This window comes from Syngnathus floridae, chromosome 4, assembly GCF_059516105.1.
Source record: "Syngnathus floridae isolate MCC-2025c chromosome 4, RoL_Sflo_1.0, whole genome shotgun sequence".
In the NCBI taxonomy this organism is placed as follows: Eukaryota; Metazoa; Chordata; class Actinopteri; order Syngnathiformes; family Syngnathidae; genus Syngnathus; species Syngnathus floridae.
The window spans coordinates 12560344-12580585 of NC_142416.1; the positions used below are offsets into that span (position 1 = coordinate 12560344).

The 20242-nt window shown below is 39.1% G+C and overlaps 2 long non-coding RNA genes across 2 annotated transcripts in view; one reads left to right on the plus strand and one right to left on the minus strand.

The window, feature by feature from the left end:
- The window catches only part of LOC148399200 (uncharacterized), a 51623-nt gene that overhangs the window by 26105 nt on the left and 5276 nt on the right, over positions 1-20242 (plus strand). Inside the window, exon 2 of the long non-coding RNA XR_015858039.1 lies at positions 14329-14472. This is a non-coding gene — a long non-coding RNA (uncharacterized LOC148399200). The remainder of the gene's footprint in view (positions 1-14328; positions 14473-20242) is intronic.
- Positions 1262-18544, minus strand: LOC148399202 (uncharacterized). Its single transcript, XR_015858040.1, has 4 exons — positions 18520-18544; positions 18389-18444; positions 2406-2566; positions 1262-1716 (listed from the first exon to the last, which is right to left on the minus strand). It is a non-coding gene; the product is annotated as an uncharacterized LOC148399202 (long non-coding RNA).

The window sequence follows — 20242 nt, forward strand, 5'->3', positions numbered from 1 at the left end:
TGGCTGGCATCCGACCAAGGGTGCACCCCACCTCTTGCCCAGTCAGCTGGGTTAGGTAGGCTTCATATCAGCTTTGGACTTAATAAGAACACGTTGAAAGATAAATGGAACATTTTCACGGAGACAGAAACCATAAAACTATCTGTCAGTGTGTTCTACTCATGTACCTTTCCAGCTCTTATTATATCACTCACATAATGTAAATGTAAATGGGAATGTACTTATGCAGAGAATGGCAGTAGATGTCATGTCCAATTGCCACAGAAACTTTTCCAAATATGAGCTGACTTTAATAAAAGCTCAGACTTGGTATTCTTCATCCGAGCTGTGACATACTCTATTTTGTCTCCCAATGTAATTTTGCTGTCTTGACAACCTGGATTGATTGCATACATTTATAAAAACATTCGGCGCCATCAGTTGTAATAATGAAAATAATTTCAACCAAACTACCGTGTGAACCACTTTTGCATGCAAAGTAAAAAGACAAATGAAAGATTGTTATATTCGTAACATTCATCTTCCCATTTCATAACAAACGATTTAACTGTGTCTCCTGCTTCTATTTCTGCACCTTTTCAACATTTTTCTCTCTTGCACATACTTTGGCCCATTCGAGCCTTCCCAGTTATTTATTTAATCCAGCAGTCCCGTATCGAGGCTCTGTAATTGTCTCCAGTTACATTGTTTGACAGATTTGAATGCAATATACCGTCTTAATTTCTTCCATCATCATATTTATTGAAAACAGTTTATGGGTATGCTCATATGGAACCTCTAGTCTTATGTTAAACAGCTCGGAAACTTGAACCTTGTTGATCAACTTTCATAACAAGTGACAATATGTACTGTGATGCTTGAGTCTTTGTTGAAGCTGGGTCCATTCCCATGTCTGTCTCTTATTGAGGCTGGTTCTTCTTTTGGAATAGGTTTTGCATCAAAACATGGGAAAAAAATCCAAAGAAAAAGAAAAATCCAAGTCCGGACTTATTTCCTTGGTGCACTCTGAATTGAGGTCATGTGAGCCATCCTGATGTTTTGCATGACGTCTTGCATGACGTTCTTTGTCCAATTTAGTTGGAAATCAATAAATCATTAGATTATTGAGAAATAATGACAACAATCAGTTTCTTCACATAGATAAACATTATGCATTATTCATAACATAATCTAACCAAATTTGTCAATTAGGAAATATGCAACAAAATGGCAGCCCTTCACATAAATCAGTACCCTAACTCATTTTGGGAAATAAATCAAGTTTGCCCAAATCGACATCGCATGTGTTTTATTTGGTTTTGCTACACTTAATGTAAACATCCATCATTAATGCTGCACTTATCTCTCTGTCCCACCCATCAAACCTTTATCTGTTGATCTTTTTACATTGACCTATCAAGTGATATTATAGGCCCCCTTTTTTTAAGACTGCCGATTTATGAGCCATCTGTGAAAACATGACAGGGTTTCTCTTGCCTCTCCACCGCCTCCTCCTTGTCTGTCATCTTCTCCTCCTCCCTGTCTACGCGCAGAGTCAACAAGAATCTGTGTGTGATGCTTCCCAGATGGAGGGTAGTCAAATGTTCACGCTCAAGGAGATGGGACCCATCAACCTCAACCGAGTGGTCTCGAGAGTTGTGACACTGGTTTCGTTTTGTTGTTCATTCTTGTGATGGAAGAAGAAGATATGAGACGAGAACTTTCACGCAGGTCCATCTAACGAGAAGGTGCATATTAAAGGCAGGTAAAGGAATGAAAGGCAAAATCACTCTCAGGTTCCAAGAAGAAGCAATAGAACCATTTTTAAGACTTTCACATTTAATTAATGCATAGTCATAACTTTGAATGTAGAAAAACTTAACGGGTGCTCCTCAAGCTTGATGACAATGAATAGCAAATGAAAAGCTTGGGAGAAGCTGAGGCACACTAAAGAAGGGGAGGTTATTGCCAATTAGTTTCAACTCAGAGTCTTCATCAGGGCATCACAATTTTAAATGAAGCATTTTGGAACAATTTAAAGCTGACTCTCTAAACCTGCTCTAAAATGAATCGGAACCTGCTGAATTTCAAAAACAAGAGTCAAAATAAAACATAAATACAATTATTCTAATTTTGCTTTGAGGATTTTTTGTTGTTGAACGTATCGACAAAGTAGAGATGTAACTAATAATGTATTATGGTTCGATTAGGATCGATTAAATGTTCATTCCTTGAATCCAGACATTTGTATTTTTGAAGACCTCTTATTCTTTTCAACTGGTGCAAAAGGCACAACTTACATAAAAGAGCTCAGCAGTCATGAACAATTTTCCTGTTTATATGGATTGATGCTCACAACAGAGCTTACATGGCACGCACACCTCCCCCCACCCCCACACGCAAACAAATAAATTCCAGGCACTCACCTACCACACAGCTTGAAAGATGCCGACGGCCTGGTCGCGGTGTTAGATCTCAGTGAATTGTTTTTGAAGTACGTCGAAAGGGGGTTGTCCGGTCATGACATTATCTACCGACACACAGATGCACACACTGCCTGACCTCGGATGGCAGGCCTTGGAGCACACTGAATAGAAGAGCAGATGGTAGCTGAGAGGTGGCTTCAATGCAAAAGGAAAGTGAGTAACAGAAAAGTTAAAAAAAAAACTTTAGTCAGGTGTGTGTTTGAAGTTTTCATGTAGAAAATCTTGTCTAAAGCACCCAGCAGCACTGTCGCAGTTTGAGGAAGTTCCCCACGAGGAAATTGTGTCGGTTATTTATTTAATTAACACATTCGTCAAGATTAACAGGGGTTGTGTATTGATTGGCATGTATAATATTTACAAGATGAATCTAGTTTGCTGCATGGTTGCATGTATATATAACCCTCAAAATTCAGATGTCCAGCACAAAAAAGTATTTCCAAGCTCTCTGAAAAGAAAATGATTTGCTTTCCAAACGGACAAAAGTTCCCTTGTCTTTTCTTTGTTCTTGTGCCAAGAAGAATCTATCAACATATCCACCAAATCCAATTTACTGTACTTATTCTAATCCCATAGGTGCAGAGGTTTTATTCTCAATCCTCAAATTGTGGCCAGCGCTGGCCTTGGATCTGTCGAGTTAGGCAATCGGGGTGCTGAATTCAGCCTCCCAGCTTGAGCATAGCAAAGCATTTCCACAACACAACTGTGGTTAACTGTTGAAAAGTGTTAAGAAGCTAAATTGTTTCTTTTCAACAAAAAGTATGAGTGACAAAAATGCTTGACTTTTTTTTTTCCCCTGTTTTGTTTCCCACAAACCTCCAATCAGTAAATTCTGACACTGTCAAAGTTCAGTTCAGCGATTTTAGAGTAAGTACAGGATTTGCCATGTTGGAAATTCGAGATGTTGGCAGGCAAGGAAAGTAGAAGAGCACCTGCATGCTGAAGGTTCCAATATTTGGACTACCGCACACCCTCGTAAAAAAAGTTCTTTTGGGAACAACTATAATGCTTCCATGTTGGCTGTGGCCTCACACAAAAAGTTCTGCCCCAGTGGTGACGGCCATAGAGGGAATTATTGAATTATTGGCCCAAAAACATTGCCTTTCCCCCGGCATATTCTATTTGAAGCCTTCCAGTGGAGGACTGTCAGATTCATCCAGTTTATTTATTTACTTACTAACCTCACCTTGCTTGAACAGAAAAGATGGCAATCTCCAGAACTGTGTTTTAGTAGAAATGAATCACATTACTTGCCCCACCAATATTTGTGCAATGCCTTTCCAACAGCAAGAAAGTTTGCCATTCTCAAATCAACAGCAATTTTGAAACAGAGTGTTGTGGTACAAGGAAGGTGGAAAGTCTTGAGCAGTCATTAAAGTATCTCTTTTATATCTATTAGGTTATTTATATGAATTCCAAAAGGGTAACACAGGAGACATATTGTCAGAGTTTCATTTGCACTTTGGTAGATGGGTATTTATCATAATTATCTTTTAGCAAATTGCAGTTAACATTAATGATATGATTATGGAGGGTTTGTTATGATTAATATAATAACAAAACCAATTTTTGTGTGTGTAATTTTCAATGGTGTCCTTTTAGGGCAGCTTCGACACATGCCTAGTACTGATGTATTTCGCTCATTTCACTTTTGTAATTAGTAATCTCGTACCCCGATTACTTTTTTTATTGCATTTATTTTTTTAATTAAAGACTATTTCTGCAGTTGCAAAATGCATTGAAAACGATCAATCTTATTGTACGATAGAAACTGCTGATGGGGGGTGTTGCTGGGGGAAGGTGTAGAAGAGGAAGAGGAGACACCTGGTTTGTTTTCCCAACTCGGACTGAATCAATACTCACAGTGTGGGCTCACCCATCTGTTGACAGCTCAAGTAACCATAGTGGTGGGGTGTGGGGGTCTTCAACAGGAGAGTGTGGGGACTTGGGATGGTGGCGCATGTGTGAATGTAAACGCACTTGTCATCAATACAAGGGCATCTGCTCCCTTCGTTCCTCTTCCTCCATCTGAGAATCAAGCGGTTACCGTTGCGTAAGTGTTGTGTCGTGTTGAAATGTGTGCCGACATGCTGCCGTGCAAGTGTGAAAAGGGCAAGAGAATCTGGAAGACATTATCAGCACTGAATTGTGTCCACAATCAGGAGGCACTTAGAGGCGCGAAACAATGACCTCACGAGGGCTGGCAAAGGTCACTACGTCAACCTTGCAGCGGCAAACAAAAGGATGCCTGAGGTCGATAGGAGTCAGAAGCGCTGACTGAAGACACCACTTACACACATGCATCCTGAGTGGGGGAAAAAAAGAACATAGCTGACGGGATTATGTGGTCCAGCTGAGAGTGCGTTTGCGTTGCGGGCAAGCTTTTCTACTATCAGTTTACAAAAGGGAGTTGAGAGCGGCAGGTGAAAAGTTAGAAGGATTAAATGGGCAGATCAATTATGAATGGTGGCACCTTTATGATGTATATGAAAAACATTTAACATTAGACAAACAAATGAGAAGTATTTGGGTGTTAGTGCATGAACATTTTCCAGCTTTGTCACGCTGTCATGGTTGTAGTGGTGTGTGAGTTGTTGATGGAATCTGGGCTCCATTGTTGGTCTCAGTGGTGAGATCATGTTTCACAAATCAAGCTGGAGCCAGAGCACTTTCTCCCTGTAGCGTGTCTTTGCTCAGGTTCACTGGGATAAATCACATCATGCCGTCTCATATTGAGTTTGTATGAAACAATAATCAAGGTATATGTTTCGTAATCCTTCGTTTTAGCAACTATATCCGCAAAACAATGCAAAGCTCCTGTGCTTTATATGTTTTTATTGTTTAGTTTTGTTTTTGAGCTTGAGGCTGTAGGCTTGTGTTTAGAACGTGTTCATCTTTAGGAGCATTACCTTTTATATTGGTCGTTTATTAGAGTGCATCCAATGTGAGCATTAAATGCATTTTTTGCTAAAAACCATAAAAAAATTTCAGCATCAATGCATTATATTAAAAGGCTTCTCTCTACATTCCACAAATGTACTGTATAATGTACTGCATTTGGCATTATCGAAAGTGAAGAGAAATAATAATAATGATAATAATAATAATAATAATAATAATAATAATAATAATAATAATAATATGGGTTAACCCAATTTAAAAATTGCTTCAATTATCAATAAATTTTGTCTGTGGAATTTGTAGCCTAAACATACAAATGTGATACAATACCGGAGCTGTGCCAATTATTCTGCTGTTAAAAAGATTATCAAAAAATATTAATATATGGATATGATTGTGGTAGATTGCAAATAATTTTTTATCTAAATTATGTTGGCACCTTGACAATACAGTCAACAAACTAGAGACTATCATCTACCAACTATCGTTGCCATTTTTACATTTTTGTAAATCTGTGACTACGACTGGAAAGCACCAGTCCTAAAATATTGGAAATGCTCGGCTCTACAGTGCCGCTGAACAAATGATTGGAGTATACATTGGTTAGGTGATGACAAACTAACCACTGAGGCATGTGCCATGTTGTTCTGATGATGAACATTTGTGTCTGTATAAAAGCAAAAGATGTCTGTAAAACCACTCTTCCCATCTGTTTGGCTTCCATAAAATCCATCCATGCGCCATAAACCTCCTCTAAAGACAAACCCTATAAAAGGAACCACCTCTGAGTGTATGATCTTTCCAAAAACAAACCAAGCATTGGCCTTCAACGATCTGTTACGCGTGTTTACGCCAAAGCAACAAAGCTTCCATCCGCTGGAGCAGGTTAGCAAGTCAGGTGGAGAGGTGAGAATGTCTGTTGGCGGCGGGCGGAGCTCAGACTGACTTATGGCGGGAGTGGAAGCCCGACGGGGCTCCACGACTCGCTTTGGTGTTTATTTACTCTCCCGTTTAACAAGCATTATGATTCATATGTCAGCGTTAACTGCCTTGAGGGGACCAAATATTTATGTAAGTAAGACCTCTGCTTACTGGGGAGGAAACCAACACACACATGCATAAATACACATGCACAGACACACAAAAACACTCACAATGAACTGCTTTTTATATTATGATATGACATATGACCCTCACAACCCCTCAACGCAAAAACTAAGATTAGCACAATGATTAATGGATGTCTACAACATGGGCTGGCGTGTGTGGAAGTTAAGATCAAGCATTCACTAAGGCTTGCATGTGATTAGAACATGATGCTCTGCTTCTCATTATTCTTTCCTCACATTCTGTCTGGTTGTCACCTAAGCTGGGGCAACGCTGGGGCAACTTTAGATCTTGATTTAGATCTGCATACACTCAGCAAAGCCAAGTTAATTGGCCAATTATTTCATTTATGCCGCTGTTGACGAAAGCAGCAGATCAACAGACATGTGGCAAAGAAATACGGAAAAAATGCATAATATAGTACTCGAGTACACCACAAACAACAAGAGAATTAAGAACACACATGGAGACTTTTTTTTCTCTCATGTGTGGTATCTCTCACATTTGTAAAAATTGGTGAATGTGTGCGTTGTCTACAAATTTTAGGATGTTGACACTTTGACCCTGGAAAAGATTAATATCCTGTCTGGGAAAATGTATTGTCCATTAAAAAAGGTCAACGAGGATCCCAGAATGAATTGTGTTTGAACAGATGGAAATTATAATTTTAAAAAAGTCATTTTATCACCACATTTTGTCTTCTCAAAGATTTTGTTCATTTTTCTGTCAGCACATGCTAACATCTTTTTACACTTTCAACAAAGACACACATTTTGCTAGACAGGCTCGGTAACTTCCTGCTGGGTAAAATCAAGCGTGTGGAATGCGAAGCGGTGTTGACTTGAATGTCTGCGTTAGCTAATCCTTAGATCTGTTTGTTATATACCTTTTACAGCCTTCAATAATCCCCGAATATAACCTGTGGCCAGAGCCGTCTTTATGGCCTTAATCATGAAGACTGGGGTCAATCCACTTAACACCAATCTCTCCTCCATCACTTCCTCTTTACCTCCTCTTTCATCTGACCATCGTCAGGGCATAAAAAAATAAAAGCTCTCTCTCTCTCTCTCCCTCTTTCTCTCTTACTTCTCTCGCTCATCATCATCAAATTCAGGGATTGAGACACAAAATAATTTGGTGATATGATTCCGTCAATATATTTATCAGAAAATTAAACTACTTCTTCACGTCATGCATGTTAATAATGATTTCATGTTTGGCCAAAACAATCCATGAAATCATTTTAGTGGGAATTATTCAACTGTGATAAGCCAAAAACACAATTAAATTATTTTTAAGGACCGTCACAATGACGGAGATTGTTTTCAAAACATAGATATCATAATACAAAACTCAACTGCAGACAATATATTTTTTCATCAAAATTATTACGTAAAAACAAAGATATCAAACGTCTTGATATATAATTCATAATGTCCCAAGAATGAATATCCAGTGTTTTGTAAATGAACTCAGAGTTGACTGAGGAAATTCCCACAGAAATACGAGTCACACTTAAACACAAAATTGACACTGCACACATCTTAAGGGAGCCAACTTGGAGGAAAAAGGAGCACTCCAACAAAGACCTAATCTATACGTCTCAATCGGTGTGTCAAGCTGTTTGAGTTTAGACTCAGGACTGTTGGGAGTCTGGTCATGCCTCCATGTCTGAGGATTAAGGCTTCTGTTGGCATACAGGCTCCGTACCCCTATAGTCCATCCATAGTCGCCCCTATTATTTAACCACCACTTTTCCAGAAATTGAAATTCACTCCAGCAGCCTCTCAAATGTCTACATTTGCCTCTTTGCTACCATCATTTTTGCAACCTTGGTAGAAAATATCGGGGTCATAACAGTGGAAATGTTACTCAAACCGCATGCTGACTATTATCACTGCTTTTGGCATCTGGAAAAGAGAAGTGAGAAGTATGCGGTTTGGTTGCAGAAATATTTTGTGAAACAGAGAGATACAGCATAGATAGAGTGATAGATATAAATAATTCAGAAATTAAGGATGTATGCATCACCCCCAAGCAACTCCACCCCTGCGTGGAGGCTTTCCAGCTGTTAGTATTGTGTCCCACTTTGGGCCGGTATATTTTAAGGCAGGTCACAGCCCATAGAAGTAAGGCCTTACGGGAAATGTTGTCATCATGTGAGTGAAACATGAGTGTGTGTTATCAGCACTTACAGGAAATTTGCCCTCTAAGGGGCACAATATGCCATAAGTCATATTTCCTTCATTAGTCATTAGCATTAGTTTAATCTCCACAGCCAATCTCCCGACAAACATGAACGACTGCTGCAGCAAAAAAACAACAACAACAACATGACAATAAATACATGAATGACAAATTGATGAAATACTACAATATTTCCAAATAAGACTGGACTGAAGGTACCAAAATTAGCATAATAGATATAACGCTTTTGTAGCGATTACAGCAAACTTAGTTTAAAGACCAATGACTGTGTTTGAACTGCCAACTTATTTTATTAGAAAGAAAAAAAAATTACATACTGTATTTATTAACAGGCTCTGATATCACAAAGGAAATTTCAACCAGGGCTACATTTGCACATTTTTAATCAACCTTTTTCAGATTCTGGATAAACAAACAATACCTGTGAATTGCATAACATTATGTAAATAGAAGAATATAGTCATCACATAAAAAAAAAATACAGATGTGGTTATTTAAATGATTTCTTTAAATACAGTAAAAAAAACTGGAGCACTGTACAAACACAAAATGAATTGTTGTTTAATATACAAGATTTGAATGAGGAGCATTCAGTTATTTTTCAAATTTAAAATTAGTTATTAGTACAGTATTGGCAATAGCATAGAAATTAGTGATTTATTTATTTACAATCTCTGAAACTCAGTATGATTTTTGTTGTTAGTTAGTTAGTTAATTAGTTAGTTAGTTAGCCTATGTTTCCGTCTTGTTGCTTGATTGTTCAAATGTCTCCACGGCAGAAAAGTAACGGCAGCAACACACTGGTACACAAACCCACACAGGCAGAGTCAACAAGAACCACTTCACTAGCCAGACCCACCAAGTGGAACCCGGGTTCCTTGAGGATCACATTAACCCCATGACTTTCACACACAAAAATGTTGGCGCCTATAGAAAGCGCTCTATAGGATGTTAGTTTTGTAAAGTTTCCAAGCAAATGGTAAACAAGGGTTCTCCTTTGCCCTCCTTTTCACGCCAACGTTTTATTCTGCACAAACGGGCAGCCACCCACCTCGACCCAGCTGACGAGCCACAAAGGCTGCAAAGCTGCAATGAAAGACCAAAGACATTTTGTGAGAGGGGGCATTTTCATCATTCCAAGTCTATGGTCAGTTTTGAGCACTGAGGTGTGAATGAGCTTTTGGGACATTCAGGCTTTGGATGAACATCATTAAGAACGTTTTGAGCCACTGCAAAGTGCAAAGGCCGCACGCATTCACGTGTAATGATAAAACTCCACAAGATCAGTAACCTCGTTCTGTTTCAATTCTCACAAATGCCAGTCAGGCTCAAAGTAGTTTGTATCAACACTCCAAGAAACTTTCTTCAATTTGTGGTAGCTTCCCCAATAAAGACGGGAGATGAAAGATGGTGACACACTTTTCATTCCAGTAAAAGTCTTCAGAGTGTGGCCTGTGTTGAGGACACCAGCTCTGTAACGCATCTGCTGCAGCAGTTCGTAAAACCAGTTCCCTTGTTGCTTTGTAGCGGCTGAACAATGAGCCAGAAAATCCCTATAAACTGAAATGACCATGAAGCCCTGATTTTTTTTCAGCCAGGAAATTAGAGAAAGTTCAGTCACATTACAGTTTTAGGAACATTCCCTAGGCACAAATTGCTCAATTGGTTTTTAGCTTGAAATGGAGGTAAGACTTGGTAGTCACTGACTGTTCATACCGTTTTACAACTTTGAAACAATTCCTTGGTTTTGGGTGAATTTAAACAAATTAATCAGGTTAAAGATTATTTTTTCTTTGCGTTTTTTTCCCATACGTTTTTGCCCTACTTTTGCGACAGAGGTCCTTTTCTTCGGCAATGTAGTCCAGTGTATTTACAATGATCATTTATTTCATGAGTGAAATATGCTGGACACAGTAAAGTTGTCCGCAGCATTTTTACTGTTTAGGTGGTCAAAAAATATTTTTGCCACTGGACTTACCCATGCAGTGTTGTTCATTGATGCAATTGCAATCCGCTAAACTAAAGATAGTTAAAAAAAACATTAACTCAAGTAGTAAATAGGCTTCTGATAACTTGACAGTTTTCTCCCATTTCTTCGGTTGTTTATCTCTCTGTGTTTTTACTACATCTTGTTAGTCTGTCTCTCCTAAACCATATCAACTCTCCATCAGCACTACACAGCGCACTTGAGTCTCTGGGGCTGGCAACTCCCTCTTCTCCTATCAGCAAGTTCATCAGAGTGCTTTTTCGGTACTCGTTGACAAGACTGCGGTGGCGGCAATCGCTCAGGGCCAGTCCGGGTCGCCTTTCATGTTTGACTGATTTTCCATTTAAATTGAATTACAGAGAATTAGCAGCACAGCCAAGTCAAGTGAGGAACTTCTCAAACTGACACAGGAGTTACAATCCAGTCAGAGACATGCTAAATGCCTTTTGGGATAAAATCGCTTGTCAATGCGATTACATCCTCAAAAATAGCATTTGTCAATTTTGACTTTGTGAATGATTTTTTCCATGCAATTCACTAATCATCCTAGTTGTGTTCAAGAATACAAATGTGTTTTTCATATTATGTTCACATATACTTGGCCACTGCGTGAGCGATTCGTAGCTTGATCCAGACTTAATACCCCACGAGAGGAATAGAGATCTCTCAGTTCCCTGACATGAATCACAAAGACAAATGGACATTCAGCAGACCCACAGGAAGACACAAGCTAATGCAGACAGTGTGCGCCGGGTCGTTTAACACTGAATGCACTTTGAATATGTAGTGAGTAATCTCACCTCCAGGAGAGAAGTCAGGCATATTGTTTTAAAATAAATGTTCCTGTATTGCAGGCCCGTTCTTATTTTCACAGCTGGGCGGGCAGTAGATGCTTGATAAAAAAATGAAATCACAGCTCTGGTGAAGATGATGAACCATACACAATGCAACTCACCTCCTGTTTCAGTTCAAAGTGGAGGACATTCATTTATCAGACAAAATGAGCTTTTTGTAATGTTTGTTTTTAATATTTAGATTGTTCGAATCATCTTCTCCTCCTTTGTGCTTCAATTATATTTTGATGTTTGCCTGTCCTGTCTGTCTTGATAAATGATGAAGACATGTTGATTTTGCTTCAACTCTGCCATCTGTCCTGTAAACCATAACTAAGGATTGTAAACCTGTGCCGCTGACCTCAGCTCTGCTTTTATGGAGGACCATGACCACAGTTGAAGCTGTCGCCTCCAATTTGTGGCAGCATAGGTAAGAAAACAGGAGTGCTGATCTCTATTGATGGAGATTATGACCGAACGCAAGGTCAGCCTCCATAAACTTTGACCTCGAAATCTCACAAATAGTCACAATGTGTAAAATACCCCGGGGCCCATGTGCAAATATGCTTTCTGTGGAAATATTTGACATAAAATGGCAGTAAAGTTTTAATTTATTGTTTTCACTGTCTTTGTGGTTGTACCATTATGTTGTATGTAAAGCGTTATAGCTGCAGCTGGTATGGAATGCACTATATAATAATTATAATTATATTTATATTACATATAAATATTCTATAAATACAGTTGTATTGTATCGTACCGTATCGTATCGTATTGTAAAGACAGACCAGGACAGAAAAGGTCATGCAGTAACAGGAGCGTCATTTAAAGCAACAATATGTAATGAAGGAAAATAAAAAATACATTTCATGATACACTGATAGAAAAGATGACTCTGTATTTGCCATGGTGACCATCAAGGTCATCTTGTTAAATATATGACGTCTGGTAGAAAAATCTGGTAGAGAAATAAATCTCCAACATGTGGGAGCAGATGAATGTGTGGTTTAGAATGGCGACAAAAATATCATCCTGTTGTTTCGCAGGGCAATAAGTCAAGTGAGAAATGAAGTCATTTTCTCCTCGTGCGCCACACAAATGGGATGAAAACAGTCTGTTAAAGTGCAATGACATCTTTGTAGTGAGACAAGCCAGGGATGTGCACTCCACGGGAAGACTAGTCAAGCTGAAGAATGTAACTTGGCCCCAGATAACATGAGATATGAATGCATACATGTAGTAGAAGGAAACAAGACTGGAAGGTTTATGGGGTCTTCTCTCAACTGTGAGGACAGGAAGAGTGAAGAGGGGGACTGAGGGGAGGGGTGCTTGAATTCTCTCGAACCACAGCAGTGTATTTATGGGCCACCCGTAAACCTCCGATGATCTCGGGCCTGACCGCCCTGCCCGTAAACCGCCAGTTTAAGAAAATCCCAGAATGCTCTGAACCTTGACTGAAGCTGCTGAAGTAAGAGGACACCTTCAGGTGTGACAGGGTTCCAAATAAACCACCTCTCGTGACTTAAAAAAAACAAAGACATGTGTCTAGTTGTCTCTCAGGACAGGGAAGATTCCTTTTTGGTAGGGAATTCCAGCCACAAGTGATCCAGAACAAGTGGGATTAACGCCTCTCGTTGTGGACCCAATGAGCTTGAGAGAAGGTGAATCCGGATGGAATCAGGAAGACAGAAGCAAGGAGGCGTGATGTGTTTACTGCCACACATGAACGCACATTGCATTGTCAGATTGTCAGCAAGCTGAGAGCAGACAGGACGTCCTGCCAATCACACAAACTCACAGTTTTACCATCCGTTGTGTGGGTTTGCACATTCCCAAAGTCTGTCAAGTGGAAATTAATGCCTTCTAAAAGTATACATCCAGTTTAGCATCTTTCTTGGACCCAGACACCCCGACATGTTTGAGCTGTGAAAACATAATTGCTTAAAATGGCCATGCCAGCACAATATTTCAGTCATTGTCAAACACATTTCAATCATAATTGTTGCGGCTTTTGGAATAACTTAATCTTTGCAAGATGTAAGTCTTAAATAGGACATACGTAATATGAAAATTTGATGACAACTGGTTTGACGCATGCAAACGTATGTATATGTCTCCTATATGTAATCGAGAATCATCTTTTTTTTTCTTTAGGAGTGAAAGAATTTAAACATTTTGCAGTTTTCATTTTGTTGGCAAAAACCTCACAGATTTTGTATGACAAACTAGAGCAGAGCTTGAAAGTGAAATGTGTGCATGTTTTCTTTTCAGTACTCAATCTGTCCCGACTATTCTTGAAGGAGGGATTACGGATGAAACAAAAGTGCTATGTATTTTAAATAATTTCTGTTCCAACATTCCTAAGGCAGATACGTGAGATTGATATGTCTGTTTGTGATTTTCACCTGAAGAGCATAATTTACTGCAGAGATGTAGAAAGACCATGACATCAATAGTATTTTAGAAGAAACATTTTTTATATTCTGATGAGTGAACGGTGAATTTGAACCTTTTATTACTATTTAGGGTAAAAGAACAAAAAAAAACAATGATCACAAATTATAAACACCAGAATGTTGTTAAAAAAAAAAAAGACCAGCTGTTGTGATGTGAAGCTAGACCAAAGAACACAATGAGCGTGGAGTGTTATGTGTGCTTGTGTTGGCAAGCGTGGATTTCTTCACACCCGCATCCATATGTGTACATGTGGGTCACAGGAGATAAAATTATAGAGACTGCAGATTACAAAATGTTAAAATGTAAGAGTACAAACAAATGATGGTACCTTTGCTGTATATGTATTGAAATATGAACATGCTTTCTCTTCCAGGGAATAAAACCCAATGTTGCGCTTCAGAACGCTGTGGGAGATCAACATGTTGAACTTCCTGTCAGGACCAGCAAATTACATTTGGAAAAGATTCACATTCACGACCATGCTCTCATCTGGCACGCTCCAAAGCAGCTGCACAAGGTAAAGGAGCTTCAGTGAAGTGTTACAGTCAGTGACATTGTTGAATGTTGATGTCCTCGCCCCTCTTGGAAACAGCGCCAATGGCTGTTTATTGCCCTGTTAAATCCACATGAGGCTGTCAGCAGACAGCAGGTAGACATCGATGAACTACTGTAACCGGGGGATATAGATGGAATATGCACTTGTGCGTTTTATTGTTAGACTTTTCAGGCAATCCAATAACACGTGGTAGAGTGTCTCACTGATCAGCATGTGGGATCCATAACACTTTCCCCACTATATTTGACACATGATGTCATATGCTTTGGATCATCTTTCCTTCATTCTTCATGTTTTGCTCTCATTCAATATGTCTCTTAGACGAATGTAAGCAGCAGGGTTGCACAATGTTGTGGAGCTCATCAATGCTTCATTTCATGAATCAACCCAGCTACTAATTTGCTTCGTAATTGTTGTTCCAAATGTAAACTCAATTCCTCCTTATCAACTGTTCTTAAGCAACATTTGGGATTTGTTTTTTTTAATCATTTTGAACACGGCATTTTTTTTTTTTTATATGCCTTCAATATCTCCAGAACTACAGTATTTATCCACTTATGTAAACTGCTGAAACTATGCTTGATTGCTCAGCTCAGAAAGGAAAACAAGGGGCGCACCTAAGTTCAATACGTCATTTCTTCTAATTTCTTTCTGCTGACCTTTGGTCATCTCAAGTATTCACTGCAATTCACGTACAGCAGGGACCGGCAGGGATAATGGAGGTGCCTTCGATGCCAGAGGTCAAATTTAATGGAAAGCTCTCGTGCGAGCCGTCTCAACGACGTCTGCTCAAGCCAATCAGAATGTTTAACATCTCCCACCGGAACTCAGACCTAGTTCATGCGCAAGTGCTTTTGAGATGGACGCGTGTCAGGAAGATACTTTGGCCAATGATGTAATGACGTAAAGTGCTATCGACGTGGAGGGAAAAGGATGCTCATGGGAAGGTGAAAAATGTAAGATTGACTAATTTTGGTAAAGCACGCAGCAGGGAACGTGTCTAATAAAGATTTGTATCGTTCAGACTGGCTCACGCATGTTGAACATGTTCTCTCTCCTCTGCCTAATTCTGCACAGAGGAAATAAACATCTTCTTGAAACCAGTCTAAGGGGGTCCTCCAAAAAGATTAGCTAACATCCACTAAGTACAAGCCTAAAGTATTATGTTTCAATAATGTTTGAGTAAAATACACTGCCCAAGCGCATAAGTTTTGATCTAAGGGGATCTCTCTATATCTCGTAGTGTCATTTAAATCCATTCACCAACTGTTAAAAGTGAGGAGAAGGATAAAAGTTAATCAAATAAGTTTTCTGCAAGGATACAGTTGGAATCTAATTGCGTATTTAGGCACAATTACAATCCGCAATAAGGTATCATGCAGAGTTCCCCTCATTTTTCATTTCATATTTAATATGAGCATCAAAAGTGCTTGTTGCACAAATCTTTCAATAATAATGATAATGAAAAAACAACTAAAGAAGGAGATTTGCACAGAAGTCAGGTTTAGGTTTCAGGTTTAGCAGATCAGCGTGAGCAAGTTTTGAGTTGAAAAAGACATATTGGATGAAAAGGACATGTAAATAGACATGTTCAGTTTAATGATGCCTGTTGGATCAACAATCATCAGAAAAGGAAACAATTCACCACCAAGTGTGGCTTTTTTTGTGGGTCCGGATGTTTATTTCAAACGCTCATATTAACCTGGAGTATGGTTGTTTAAGAACTTGATGAAGTTAAATATACTTGGATTTATATGTAAAAATACAAGCTTTATAATATAATAATTGTAAACTAGTTGTGTACTGTAAGTAATATAGTATATGGTGAGAGTGTATTATATCCTTGGATTGAAATCAAGTGGTGCTTAAGAGCAAATAGCCTGCACTAGAGGCTCTATTGGGAACTTTCAAGTATTTATTGACTCAGTCAAATTAAACCCTGAGGACCACCGTGATTAACTGAATGTTTTATTTCACTACTGTGGTCGCACAGGCACTTCGACGACATGCTTGTATTTGTATAGTGGTGGAGTGGGTGCCACGTTTGTGTGTGTTTCCTGCAGAGTGCAGTACATGAAACCAGTGGGTCGAGTTTATCTAGTGCGGTCAGCACAGCAGGACATGTATCTACAGCAATAAGAGGAGCCTAGAGGCTCGTTTTACTGTCCGAACTGATTTAGTCTTTTTCATGACTGCATTAACCTCATGTAAATAACTCGTGTGCACGTGCGGCTTATGGTCAGGTGCGGCTTGTATAAGTATAAAACTAAAAGAATCACGAATTTTAGCTGGTGCGGTTTATAGTCTGCTGGAGCTTATAGCCCAAAAATTACGGTACTTACAGTGGGATTTCATACTAATTGCAAAAGTGGTTGAAAAGACAACATAGTATAACTATATGGGAGGTGTCTATATGCTCAACTGAGTAACTGTTTTGCTGCGTGAGCTGCACACCTGTTGTCTCTACCCGCAAAAATATTTAAACAAGCGACTTCATCAGTCCATCAATCAATCAAATTGGTAATTCTTCATCTAACCAATATTCCATCTTTGATCCAGCATGACTGTTCCCTAGTGCGGGTAAGGTCCATAAAAGCATGCTCGGATGAATTTCATGTGGAAGAACTTACGCAAAACTCTGACCTCAAGATCATGAACTGCATTTGGGATGAGCAAGTCAGCAGGTCTGGCTTCCTGTGGGTCCAGTGAATCGTGTCGACTTGAAAATTATTTTCCAGTACTTTCCAGGATTTTTTTTATTGCCACAGTATGCGGTCCAATTATTGCAACGTATACTAGTCATTTCCACCTCCAAGCGTTGGTGAAGTTTTATTTTCTACAAATGAAAATTCCATTTTGTACGTTTAACAAGATTGCTTCAATGTTACCAAATACCAGTGTCGTGCAGTTAGGGCCTTCAAAACCTTCTCAGCAGGCCCAAAAGGTTAGAAAGAAGTAGTCCAGATAGTCTCCAGAATAATCACCCCAGTAATATGTGCAACACACAAATGCAACAAACTCCAGTTCTCAATATTCATATCTATTCATATCTAAGCTGCAGTAACTAACATTAAGCAATCTCCAACTCATGTGCACTTCATACAAATTCCGGCTATCATAGTTGAGTGCAAAGCCGAAATTCATACACTGTGAGTATGAATGACCTCTATCTAGTGCTGTTTCTTCAAATCTGGCACAGAAGGAATTGATCGGGGGGTGGGAAGTGGGAAGTGTTGTCCATGATGGATGTGACGCACATCCTTCTGTCAGCCTCCTCTTCGATGATGTCCAGTTGGCAGCAGAGGACAGAGCTTACTTTCTCTTCCTATTAATGCCCGGCACGCAATGACAAGAAACAATGCAGAGGCCATAATAAAAGGTCCTGAGCAAGGCTCTGCTTGTAATGAATGATCTCAGCCTCCTCAGCAAGTGGAGGCGACTCTGGCCCTTCATGTAGCAGTACCTCGAATTATTCAGGTCAACATCAGAGAATTTAAAATCTAATCTTGTCAATAAAGAACAAACACTCAACATTTGAGAAATTATTGACAAATTCAAATGTGTGCTTGCGTGTGTGTGGCAGTTAAAAAGAATTGCATATAAATTAGACCATGTTTTTATTTAGAGCCTATAAAGTATCTTTCATCCGTGTAATAATAGCGCTTAGCTTTAGGAATGTTTTTTCTCTCTCCGTGGAGTTATACATCACAGTTTTACCTCTACAATAATCACAGCTCCTCAATTTATTAGCAGTACCAAAAATGGTTTATGTTCGCTTTAAAGTGTCAACTGTGCAGTGAACTCAGCTGGTTTCCATTTTTCTGTCATTATTACGTACTTGTATTTAAAAGGCCACAAAGCAAGAAGAAATCCATACCTCGTGGTCACATGGCATTGTAACAAACTTATGCAGCGTATCATACACGATTAAACCTGTAGATATATCCTGTTTATTATTTTTAAAATCTGCCAGCAAACTGAGAAACAAACACCAAAACATTTACTTACCTGCTAGTAAGTTAGTTTAAACCCGATACACCTGCAGTATCTTTTTCAGAGTATTCTTGACTTAAAAGTGTCTTGTTCAACCAATGAAAGGATTGTGTCTTCATCCACTATAATTATCTTCTGTCGTCTTCCGGGTTGTTTGATGTGGAACTCACCAAAGCCTTCTTTTCAGGAATCAGGAACTAATTAATAAGTCACTTTGCTTTCTCTAATATCAAACAGTTTTGTGGCTCGGCCATTCGGAGACTCATGTTAAGATGTAATTGTGCAGAGAAAATAAACTTAAGGCAGGTTTACCGCTGTGGCGGATGGAGGTGTAGTAAAACTAACAGAAGCCGGGGGTTCATGTTGACTAGCTGATCCCAACAGTCAGTACCACGCTGAGAAAATATTTGGGCTAAGAGTTTGCCCTTCGGTGGTGCACCGTGACGAGGCGCAAAGAGAGTCCTTGTTTAGCCAGTGTGAGTGCGCAATGAGTGGGGTGATCCCACACCTCCATCTGAAAGATGGAGTGGGAGTGGGGGGCCCTCAGAGGCAGAGGGTCATTTCTGTTTTATGTTTGCCCAAACCTGCTTGTGTAGGCCTCTTTGTATTCAGGAGAGGTGAGGCTCCACGTGATTGCTCACAGGACCACAATGAATCATGCAGCGGTCATCCTCTCACTCTATCTTTTCCCAACCATTTGTTTATGCCTGACACACATTTACAAATGCGCTCATCGTTATTTGAAAGTTTGGCAAGTTCACTTTGGAGCTTGTGGAATTCACAAGTACGTGTTTGACCTTTGCCTTTAAAAACAAATCCTCAAAAGTGAGGTAAGCAGGAGCTCTAAACTGGTTGTTTGAAAGGAAAGGTTCTGTGAACAAACTCATCACAGTAACCTGAATTTGTAATTACAGTTTTATTAAAAACAGATTAATCAACTACAAATTAATGACACGGAACACATTGGATATTGAGTCATCCAAACTGACATCCTTTTTAAATTTAGCAGGTTAGTTTTGATTTGACCACTGATTACATTTGATCATGATGAGTAGGACAAGTAATTAACTAAGTAAGCAGCAAGCAAGGAATAAATAAATAAATAAATAAATAAATTACTTAATACGACGAGCCCTTGAGAACTATAGGTTCATTCCATTTTTTTGTCATTTTGCACGAGGGTGTTTTGAGAGTGTTTAAGTTTTATGACTCCAATAAAACCTTGGGGATTTATATCCTGTTGATTTACAATGGAAGAGTACATCTTGGGATACGCGTTTTTATGGAAATCATGGTTTTAGCTCAGAATTTGTCATTTTGCCCAATGTCAAGCTTTTGAGTTATGAATTATCCATATTAATCCACAACAACGGCTTCATGGGCTTGATCCCGGTCAGCAGTTTAAATTAGGCTGGTAGTAATCGATCATCACACAGGTCCGATGAAGTGCATACGAAGCACGTTCACAATGGCAGTTATGTAAAAAGCAGCGGACCATGTGTTGCTTATAAAACTGTCACTAAAACCTTTGTCACCTTGTTAAAGGCTCTTGCTTATGAAAAACAAACAGGTGAGCGATGGATTGTTGCAAAAATCAATAACGGATTTTTTACCCCTGAGAAAAGTATTGTCAAAGTAGAAGTAACATAGTTCAAGATTTTCTATGAAATCATCTGTCAGACAAGGTCAACAGTCAACACGTTTTCTCACGAGATTTTAGTAGAACGACGCACAATAA